Consider the following 11,934-nt stretch of genomic DNA (forward strand, 5'->3'; position numbering starts at 1 on the left):
CTGTTTGCTGAACTCCTCCTTAAAGTATCTTTGTCTGGGATTGACATATTTTCTTCTTAAAGCTTCTTGATACTGCCTTGATAGACTAGCAGGCATGAACATGGTTTGTTCTCAGATTCTTTCTAAACCTGTCTTGAAAACTGCCACATAACTACTTTTGTGATGATGTGTCCCTTTGCACTCTCCATATTCATCTCAGATTGGAAATCTCTTGATCTTGCTTATCTGTTGTATTTTCCTGTGTAAGGATACAACAGCTAAAGAGACACTTAGGAAAGATATCTGTTAGATACTCTGCAAATCCCAGCAGACATCTGGTGATTTGTCTTTTGGAGGGAAAGCTGTTGCCGGTGGAAGTAAACAGGTGTCCCTCCAGTGGAGCCATAGTGGCTGAAAATGTCACAAAATTTTCTCCATGAAAAGTACTCCTACCTCCCTTCACACCTTTTTGGGTGGCTGAGATGTTGCCAACACCCCCTTGCCCAAACCTGTGTGAGTGCACATGTGCAGGCTGTGCATGTGAGAGAGAGAGAAACTCAGGAATAATTAACAGCTGATTAATAGTTCCTGCTCTCCAGGCTAAAGCAGACTCCTGCTCTCGAAGGCATTCTGAACCCATCCCTGCCAAACCACAGCTGCCATTCCTGTGGAATTTAGGGAAATGAGCCCTTTCCTCTTCCTTGTCTTCAAACAAGGGCGAGAGGCCTTGGCTGATGCAGAAAATAAACACAAACCATGATTAGGACAAAGGTAAATCGCTGGGCCAACTGCTATTGCAAATGATGCCTTTCCTCCCCTCCTCAGGCATCAGGCTTTCCTGGAGGTCCACTCCATGCCCTGGCAGACCAACTCTTCTCCCAAAATCTGGCTTCCTGCCTTGTTTTGGGTGTCACTTTCCAAAAATCTCACAGCAGGGCTGGCATGCAGAGCAGTGCTGTCCAGTATCTGTGTGAGAAGAAGCACTTGACAGCAGCAGAGAAGGGGAACTGGAGTCACTCTTGATTCCTGGGAGCTGAGGGGACGTGAAGCATTGCTCTGGCATCCACCTGCCACTCCAGCCCTCCTGGACATCCTAGGAACAACCCATCTGTCTCCCACCTGTCAACTCAGGGGGCTGCCTGAGAGATGTGCGCTGAGCTCCTCAGCTCACTGGGAGCCCATTTGCACTCATGTTCCTGCTCTGCCCCATCTTGCTCCCAAGCAGGAGAAGAGGAGAAAGGGATTGTACCTGGAGTCTGATGCTGGCCTGGAATCAAGCACAAGCAACATGGAATGTCCTTAGTGGGGAGATGGTTTGCAGCTCTTCTTTAGTATGGAGGATCCCCTAGTCACTCTCCAGTGGTGCTTCTAGCAGAAATGCAGCATAAGTCACAGCTAGAAGGCTGCTGGGAGCTACCCTTAGTGTCACCCCGTGTCTTAGTGTTGGTGGCTGCCTAGGAGAGGCAGCAAGGTGAATGACGGGGGTCAGAGCTGTAGGTGACCAGCTCATCATCCTGGGCTTTCTGTAGTGAAATAAGTCATCTGATCTCAGTCCACAGTGGCCTGTGGATGCAGATGGCAAACACTCACTTGGGAATGTGGCACCCAGCCAGCCTTGTCCCTTGCTCTTCTAAGAAGCGTTAGTTAAGCTGGATTTACTCAGCTAAGAGACACCTCAAGTCAAAACATGTCCTGGGTAATTATGCATTGCTTATTGTACAATTAGACTGAAGTAAGTGATAATCATTTTCAGGTTCTGACACTGAGATTGTGTTAACACCTGAATTACCCCCCTGGACCTCAAGAAGCTCATCCAGTGAAGCTCAGGAAGCTCCTCTGTCTCCACCAAGCCCAGACACTTGTGTTCTGACTCCTGGACAGCGTCCAGCAGGTCCTGATGGCAGGAGGCTGGTAGAGTCGTGCTGAACCTTGGACCAGCCCACTAATTCACCCTGTGAGCAAGCAAGGGCCAGCCTTGATGGGACTACATTGTGTGCTGGGATGTGTGCTGTAATTTATGCACATTTATATGCTGATATCATAGAATCATAGAATGGTTTGGGTTGGAAGGGACCTTAAAGATCATCCAGTTCCACCTCCCTGCCATGGGCAGGGACACCTTCCACTAGACCAGGTTTCTCCAAGGCCCATCCAGTCTGACCTTGAACACTTCCAGGGAAAGGACAGCCACAGGTCCTCTGGGCAACCTGTGCCAGTGCCTCAACACCCTCACAAAATAGAATTTCTTCCTAATGTCTAATCTAATTAGTTCCCTTCCACCAGATCAATACTGAAAGCTTTGCTCTGAAGAGGCTATTCTGCATTTTCTCCATGTTCTCAGGATCCATACAGGCTTTCATGGCAGGCTGGGGCTGCACCCAGTGGGTTGGCCCAGAGAATGGATTTGTGAGAAACACCATGTAAAACACAGAGCCTGCCTGACAAAAACACAAGCCAGGGCTGGCAGGTGGAAAGGGGTTACCATGGCAAGGAGCACCAGCCACTCCAAAGCCCTGGACCTCTTCCAGCCCAAGCTGGAGCCCATAGAAATCACTGCCATCAGCCAGAGCTTCTTCACATACAGACACACATCAGCTGAATTTGTTAATTCAGTTTTAGTGAGACAATAATTGCATGTTTATGAAAAACAACTGATTTTATAAAAAATTACTAATATTCAGTGACTTCCCAGGAGACATGGATTGATTTCCAGCTCGTCAGCTAATCTCTAATTATTATTATTATGCATCATTGTACTTAGTTTCATAATCAAAAGGCAATGAAACCCAAAGAGATTAACATGAGATACCTATAACTTAATTTACATACAATAGCTTTATTAGCTCAAAGTCTGGAACATTCCAGGAGAGGTTTAGCCCATATCTTCAAGATATGAGTGCTCACTCATATACAGTGGCTGTGAGAAAGGCACTGCCTTAAGGAGACACAGATTCCCAGAAAGCCAGGACCTTCTCCCACCCTTCCTTCATGCCCATGTCTTGCAGCACTGGCCACTTAGAGCGGCAGGAGCACCCTGGGAATAAAGAACTTTGAATCTTTTGAAGAGTGTGTTATTCCCACTTCAGAAGTACTCATATTTCAGTGTTTATTAGTACATTCTCTCTGAAAGCCTGTTACATGCCTGCTGCTCCACAGGACGCCCAAGGGGAATGTCACACTGGAGCACTCGGTGGCCCTGTCATTTCTTGTGCATGTCACAGCATCATTGTGTCTCGTTAGTTAATTAGAGGACAGAAGGCAAGCGGCAGAATTTGGAGCAGCCCTACAAAATGTGTGAAAATGTTGAATGAGCTTAGAAAGCAAAGCCCAAAGTACTGCCCTTTGTGGAAACCACATTTTGGGCATCTTGTTCCTGTCACTGAGGATGAACAGGGTGCACTGGTGGATGCTTGTGCCCTGCCAGGACAGCTCTATTAGTGGAAAAATGTGCTTAGCACAGCTCCTCACTGCTGCACCATGCCCAGAGGACAGACACCTCTTGGACGAGTGTGACCTGTTTTGCTTTTTCTGAACTTTTTCCCGAACTTTTTCCCCCTGAAACTATTAGTAGAAAAATCAAATAAGGGTACAACTGTTTGGCTGCACTTTTGTACTGTCATACCTCAAAACAATGAGCAGGATCATGTGAAAATATAACAGTTTTTAGCAAATGGAAGATTAATGCAATCTCAGTTACTACTAAGAGTATATTTTTCATTATTAATTGTACCAATGTCCTTCAGTTCAGCTGGTGACATTTTATTGTGGCTTGGGTAGTTTTGCTTTACATTATAGAAATACTGTACCCACATTCTTGACACACTCAACATGGGAATACAAAAATCTTCGTGTACTTAAGTACACACTTACTGCACTGGAGGATTTATGCTTGAGGTAAGCCAGCAAATATGTCAGAAAGATAGCTCTGGTGTCATTATTACTAATTTGTGCCTAATAAATGAGTAAATATGAACATTTAACTCAATGAAACAAACTTCTCTCAGGCCTCAAAACCATGTTTGCAGAGTGTGACAGGATAAAGCAAACTGCAATAATATAAAAAAGGTAGTGAAATAGGACTTTGGACTCAGGAGTTGGACTCAGTGATCCTCATGGGTCCCTTCCAACCCTCCCAACTCAGGAGATTCTGTGATTCTGTGACTGTCAGCAGTGTGCACAGTCCCAACCCTCGGCTGGGACCCCCCTCACTGCAGAGCAGGGTGAAGGAACATCCCCAGAATGTTACTGCTGGCACATCCTGGCTGCCTGGGGCTATCCTCCAGCATTCCAGGGTGATTTGCAGCATTACATCATTTTTACACAATCAGATCTGGGTTATGCTTGTCTGGGGAAGGCAAGGTGCCTGTTAGTCATGCAATGGGTGATGACTGCTCTGCTCCTGTTTTGCCAAGGGCCCTTTCTGCCAGTCTGATCTCTTCTATTAATTTATTTTGCCCAGAAAATGGCATTTCCCAAGCTCTGACATGACGCACATGCTCAGTCCTGAACAACAACTGGGCAGGGATGCATCTGCTCTTGGTCCCGTCGGTGCTGGAGGAGGACTCAACCCGCTGCCCAAGGTACAAGAGAAGGCAGCACTGAATATCCTTCTACCCAAACCAATTTGAAAAGTGAAAGAACTTGCTGTAGAAGTTCCACCAACACTTTCCTTCTGCAGCCCATGCCATGGGCAGTGTGTACGTGGTGCTGTATCAGGCTCGCAGGGAGAAAGGGAAGGCTGGAGTAAGCCCCCCCAGGGCAAAATGCACACAGTGCTTCCTGGAATTTACTTTTCCATGTCGCTTGTAACGTTGATTTTTAAAACCCCTCTGCTTGTTATTTACTTCTGAAATCAAGCAGTACGCCTGTGAGCTCTAAATTTTAGGGTCTATATTGTACCTGACTAATTTTATGGCCTGCATTGCCTTTTATCTTGGCTTGCTATTAATTTAACAGCACATCTCTGTGTATGTCAGTTTTGATTCCTAGGGTACCATATAACTTGGTTTGTAAATTGATTTGTGCTTTCTGATACTTCAATAAAGCCATTTGGTATAAACACAGCTCTTCATTTCGCTACTGAGTACGTGGTGAACAAGCAGAAGCTGAGCACAAAAATAGACATTTATTTAACCAACAAGTGTAACAAGGGGAAGGCAACAGGAACTGGTTGGTGGCCTGCTGACAGCCTCTAAACTAGGTGCAGATTACAGTGCAAAAGAACCAGTGGTTTTATCCTCAGACAGGACCTACTGAGTGCAATATCCTGTTTGTTTGACGTCTGCTGTGCACAGATGAGAAGTTCTGGGCACTGCTGAGCTCCCAAAGCCCAGCACCCCCAGCTCCCAGGGCATGCACTGCCTGAGATGTCCTGGTTTTTGAAAGCCCTGGCACCCCTCTGGGTGTGCAACACACTGGAGTGGGTGCTTGATCAGGAATCTAGGGAAACCAAGGCAAAACTGAGAGTGTGTTTGGTCCCTTATCTCTGGGAGGTCCCTGCTTCGTCTTCCCACTACATGAATCCCTATTCTCTGTGCTCATTCTCTCCATTCTCTTCTCATGCCTGATTTCTTACCAGCCTCAGGGCTGTGTAAGGACATCCCAGGTGCTATTGCCAGTGTGGCAGGAGAGAACATTTGTGGTAACTTTAATTTCATTTTTGCCAGCAATTTTTCATCTGTGTCACCCTGCACAATGCCAAGGCCAAAGCACAGAGAGTTCATCATTCTCACCCTGCTCACACTTCCCACAGGGAAATAGGCAGCAGGTTGAGGCTCAGCCAAGTGACTGTATGTGGGTGATTTACAAGAGGGCTTTTGATAGCAATATTGGCTCAGGGACCCTTTGCAGGCTGGACACCATGTGAAATGTTGAACATGGAGGAGAGACACGCTGTTCTCAGCTGGAGAGGGGCTCTACAGGTTGGGGTAACCAGCATCCTGGCAGGGAAGAGGCTAGACTGAAACACCATGTGATGTACAGATATCCAGCTGGATCCCTGGGCCAGAGCTGCTGGAAACAGGGAGCCCCAGGCAGCACAGACCAGGAGCTACAAAGATGGAGCACTGGGGCTGCCCACCCTGGTGTGCTACCACATCACTACCTTACTGGGGGACAGCGTTCTGGAGGCTTTTAGCACTGAAGAAGTCATTCCTATGCACTTATCTTCTACACTTCCCATGCAAAGGAATGTGCAAGGAGAGCCAGGAAAAAGCAGGGCAGCATCCTAACCAGAGTACTGCAGACTAGGAGAAATCATCTGAAAGATCTGAGGAGGTGCATGAGCAAATGCCCTGATGTGGGATGACTCTGTATCTGTGCAGTAAGGTAGGCAGAGGAAAGGAAAAGTTAAAGAATATCTAACTACAGGCAATGGAAACCACCTCTAAAAGCTGCTTTTTAGTGTGTTAAATTGATAGAATCATAAAATTATAGAATGGCTTGAGTTAGAATGGACCTTAACCATCATCTAGTTCCAAATCCCTTCAAATAAGACACTGAAAACAAAAGGCATCGTGAAGTCAAAGAGAAGCTGAACAGAGAAGGAAGCTCAAGTGACTGCTTTAACAAAATGGTTAATTTTTCTTTGAAATTAATTAGCTGAATCCTGACAAAACCTGTTATTAAAAGAGCACTCTAGTCTTTTTAATCATCAGAGTTGTTTGCAAAGTGCTCCCAGAAGCTGGAAATCATACCCTCTCCTCCGGCTCTTTTGTTCATTTCCATCTGGGGAAAATTCATGAGAATTCATTAAAAAATTACTGGCGCCCCAGAGCCAAAGGCAATAGACCTCTCAAAATGTCCAAATAAAAAAAGCTGCAATGAATAACCACTGTCAAATGACCAAACAGAATGGAAAAACAGGACGGCAAACAAAACTAGACAAAAGCTTGAGCATTTGCCTGCAAAGTGGGGGCTGCAATTAGGAGTTCTGTGATTCACACACCAACACTCGCCCACCACTGCTCTCTACAGAATGATTCAGAGCCAATTTCATTACTCTTTTTCCCCAGGACTTTCTTTTTTGGCTGTGGAAAGGAAGGGCTTAAGGCAGTTGAGTTACTCTAAACCTGCAAATGCATCTTAAATTGTGAGATGGAGCTTGTCGCAGTCCCACCAGGACTAGTCACAGGTCAAAGACTGCTGGAGTTCTGGCCCTGACGCTGTGGGGTGGGCAGTTGGAGCTGAGGCGCAGAGGGTTGGGGAGAACATCATTTAGTCCCAGATGTGGAGGACAACCAAGATGATTAGAGGAATGGAGCACCTCTCCCACGATGAAAGGCTGAGAGAATTGGGGTTGTTCAGCCTGCTGAAGAGAAGGTTGAGAGGTGACCTAATTGTGTCCTTCCAGTACTTGAAGGGAGCCTACAGGGAAGATGGAGAGAGACTATTTACAAGGGCCTGGAGTGGCAGAACAAGGAGGAATGGCTTCACACTGACAGAGATATTAGGTATCAGGAAAAACTTCTTTATTGTGAGGGTGGGGAGGCCCTGGCACAGGTTGCTTAGAGAAGTTGAGGCTGGCCCATCCCTGGAAGTGTTCAAAGCCAGGTTGGATGGGGCTTAGAACAACCTGATCTAGTGGAAGATGTCCCTGATCATGGCAGATAGTTGGAACTATATGATCTTTAAGCTTACTTCTAACCCAAAGCATTGTATCATTCTCTGGTGTTGTGATGTCTGTTTTCAGCCAGAGAAGCAGCAGGAAGCGCCATGAAAAACCTGTGTATTGGGCTCTATGACACAGCAGAGCAGCCTGGCTCTACACCTGGCAGTGAACAGCTCCTACATATTTTCAGTGCACTTTTCCACTCTGCCTTCAGCTGGCACACTATGGGCACCCTTCCCCATTGGCCCATGTCCTCTGTCACCATTCCCATGTGGGGACCATGGCAGGAGTGGGTGTTGCAGCATCCAGCTCCACCTGCAATGGCTGCATCAATATTCATCTCTTTGTAAACATAAGCTGCCCCTGCTGCTCAAAGTCACTTCAGATTATTCATATTGATTCAGCACTGTTAATGATTAAATACAATGTTCTCCAAAGCCTGTGTTTAACAAGAAAGCTTGATTGGATTTGCTGTTTGAGATTGGGTTGTTTTCAGTTATGCTGTTGATCTTTTTTTCTTTCCTTGTGGAACATTGTGTTATTTTACAAATGAAGAATTACTCTCTTGTCCTATAATAAAAACTGCCATCTCTGAAGGATTCACATCCTCCTGTGTAATCAGACAACTGATAAACTGTATGTCCCAATGTCATCTCTGGAGTCCCCACAGCCATCACAGACAGAGCTGCTCCTGCAGGTCCAGCAGCATGAGCTGACCCCGTCCAGGAGCCACAGGCTGGAGGAGAGGGACAGAACAGGTCCCAGAGAAGGCAGATGATGGTAAAGTCCCCATCTGTGGATGGCACCCCTAGGAATCCCTTGGATAGGAACTACAACAATTGCAAAACCTGGCGCTTGTCCTGGAGAGAACTTCAAGCCTTTACAGAAAAAATCAGAAGACAAAATGCAGGAGGTGATTTAGTTGATGTTCCAGCATTCCACTTGGCAGCACTGAGAAGAAACTCCCCAAACCCAGTGCAATGTCCTGTGTAGCTTTGCCTCACCAGGAATCTGTCCATCCAAATGCTGTCCAGCCATCACAGAGTCCCAGCTTCCAAAGGGAATGTCTGAAGGAGGAACGTGTTTGCACATAGGACCAGCAGGATGCAATCCCTGCGCGTATCTGGGGTAGTAGCTGTAGGTGAACTGGGGAAGAGTTTTACTGAGAGTTGGCGTGAGAGTTTCTCATCTTACTGTTAGGGCTCAACCACACAACTTAAGAAAATAAAACAAGGGCAGAACACCACAGTGAAACTGCTGAGTTGCTACAAATTTATGACAGTTTAAAAAGATCTGAAATCAAAAATTCAGGAAAAAACCCTGACCTGATAAAGCACAGAAACCCCATGAGAAGGAGCAGAGGGAAGACAGTGCAACTCAGCAAGATGGGTCCATCACAGACAGCAGCACAGACTGGCATTTCCAGGGGCAGGGACTGGCTCTGTGATGTGTCAGGATGGGGACAACACAGTTTGCCCAGCCCTGAGCTATGTGCACAAGCAAGCAGATGATTGCTGTGTTTGTGTGGGCATGGGTGTGTTTCTGCTCTCAAGTCTCTGTGTTTGAGAGAAGATGGACAAATAAAAGTGACCCAGAGGTCCAGGGTTACATCTGGTTAGACTCAATGAGATGAAATCCATTTTGGGATCTCTAATGGCCCTTCCTCAGTGGTGTCACACTGGTGCCAGGATATTAAGGGCACCTGTCAGGGCTATTTTAGAAAACAGAGCCCTCCTGCCTGGTGCCCCCCTCCCATCTGCATTGAGCTCCATGTCAGATGAGGTCTGCTGTAGCAAGGTTCACAGAAAGTTGTGGATTTAGTGAAAAGACTGGATGAGAAAGCAGCTTTCTGAGCCCCTCTGTCACACACAGATCCAGCCTGGACTCTGTGGGTTTGGTGTTGGCATCTTCTGTGAAACTTCCACCTGCAGGTTCTGACCCTGACAGCACACCTCGAACTTTGTCCACCCCTGGGACAGGAAAGGAGTTGAGGCTTCTCCAAGAGATCTGCCTTGTGAATCTGCATTGGTATCTTTTCCTATGGGAAGAGCCAGCCAGTGTGAGAAGGGAAGTGAGTTCAGTGTCTGCACATGGAGACTTCTCTTCAAATAGTGAAAAAGCTCATGTGCTGGTCACATACAAATGGGCAAAGCTGGGTTCTGACCTGCCAAAATGCAATGATGTGAATTGCAGATGTGGGTCTTGACATCAAACTCACAGAGAGGCTGAAACCCCTAAGCCTTCATGGCCTGGGGGATCCAGCCTGGCTCTGCCTCATTGCACCAGGATAAAGGTTGATTGATAAACCCGGATGACTGGCTTTGCTCTTCCACAGGAGCTATTTCTGGAACTACCTCACCTTTTATCTCCTTAGTTACAGTCATAGGTTACAATTCTCCTGGCTTTGAGTGGCATGACCTAAACTGATGATAGGAACCTTCACATGGGCAGTTGGGCTTTGTCTTCACACAGAGCCAGCAGTAGGTGGGAGTAGCACAGACACAGCATGTTTTGCTTGATTCAGTATAACATGGGGTAAAACCATGGTAGTTTGTTTCAAAGCCAAGACTACAATGCAAACATGCAAAGTGGTCTGTATGCAAAAGCAGGAGGAATCTTCCAGCTGAAGAAAGACCCTGCTGTGAGCTGCCTGTGAAATGAGCTCCTGGTGAAGGAATGTGGGTGTGTAGTTGCTCATCATATGAGCAAATCTGGCAGCAAAGAACACATTTTCAAGATTATGTTGAAATTAATTTGATTTAATGAGAGAGCCTCTTTTGTGTTCTTGTCCCACTATATCCCCCCCAAGGCTTCCTGAGACTCAAATTTCTCTTTACAAATCATAGAATCATAGGATGGTTTGGGTTGGAAGGGACCTTAAAGATCACCTTGTTCAAAGCTCCTGCCACAAGAAAGCACACCTTTCACTAGATCAGGTTGCTCAGAGCCCTGTCCAGCCTGGCCTTGGACACTTCCAGGGATGGGGCAGCCACAGCGTCTCTGGGCAACCTGTGCCAGGGCCTCTGCACACCTTCTCTGAAAGACTGAGGAATGCCATAGCAGCCATCACAGCCAGCATGAATCCCACAAACACCAGCAGTAGGCACATTCCCATAACATCCCCTACTCCAGACATTCAGTGGCTCTCTTCTGACTCTTCTGCATTTCATATGCCAACCTAAGCATTAGGATGTCTTTGTGGCTGATGTTACTTCAGGAATGAATCTCTCCTGAAATTTCTAAGATTCCTGTCCTCATCCCAGCTGCTGTGAAGGAACCTGAGGGGGGTCCCTGACATGGGGGGAAATGACCACTTACATCGATTTAATTTAATTATGGAGAGTGTTGAAAGACCTGTGAAAGACCTAATGCAGCAAATTAACCTCTTGCTTATAAATTCTCTTGCATCAGCAGAAGCATTTTATGTTGCTGAAGGCTGCACTAATCACTAAAAGACAGAAATACATCTTCCACTGAGGTTTATCCCTACACTTGAGCAGGGAATACAGATAGAACTAACTCTTCGCCCTGGGCTAGAAGGAAATTTCCCACTTAGAACTCCAGTTGATTTTCCTTGCTTTTGCTTTGAAGCTGTTGAGGATGGTGGGAAGTGGAAGAAAACAGGAACATCTATATGGGTGAAGCTCCTGGAACTCCATGCTACCTGCCTCAGGTGCAGGAGGGTTCAGGTGGCAGCAGATGAAAGTTATAGGCCCAGAAGGAAGGGCACTTCTGTTATCAGATGGACACCTGCCCATAGCAGGATGGAGTCAGGGAGCCTCCTCCAGCAGGCACTGCCCTGGAGAGATTAACCCCAAAAAGGGGATGGAAAAACAGCCCTGACATGAATCTGCATTCCCTGCTAGCGAGTCTGGAGGGAAACTCAGCCACGGGTGCAGGACATGGTGAGTCAGGCTCTTTTTTCTCCCCTCTAATAATACCACCCTGAGAAGGGTCCCTGGGAGCTGGGTTATGTGAGGTCATGGGGGAGGTTTCCAGGAAAAAGCAGAGCTTTAGTAACTCTGGAGGGCCTGGCTGTGTTAGAGTCCTGCAGGGGCTGGAGTGATGTTGGATTTACAACTGTGTAAATGAGAGGTGATACCCAGTTTGGATGTGGCTTATCAAGAAACACCACACCAAAAACCAGGCACGTACAAACATATGGATACAGCCTCCTTGGAAGGGAGACTTTTCCAGCCCACAGAGCTCATAGAAATCCCCACACTGGAGTTTTTCTGTTCCAGAAGAAGACAAACCAAGCAATAGTTACTGGAAAAAGCCATAAAGGATAAATTGCTGCTGCAGAAAGAAATCCCTCCTGCCCGGCAGAAGCTCTATTTATCTCC

This window comes from Pithys albifrons, chromosome 15 (genome assembly GCF_047495875.1).
Source record: "Pithys albifrons albifrons isolate INPA30051 chromosome 15, PitAlb_v1, whole genome shotgun sequence".
Classification (NCBI taxonomy): Eukaryota; Metazoa; Chordata; class Aves; order Passeriformes; family Thamnophilidae; genus Pithys; species Pithys albifrons.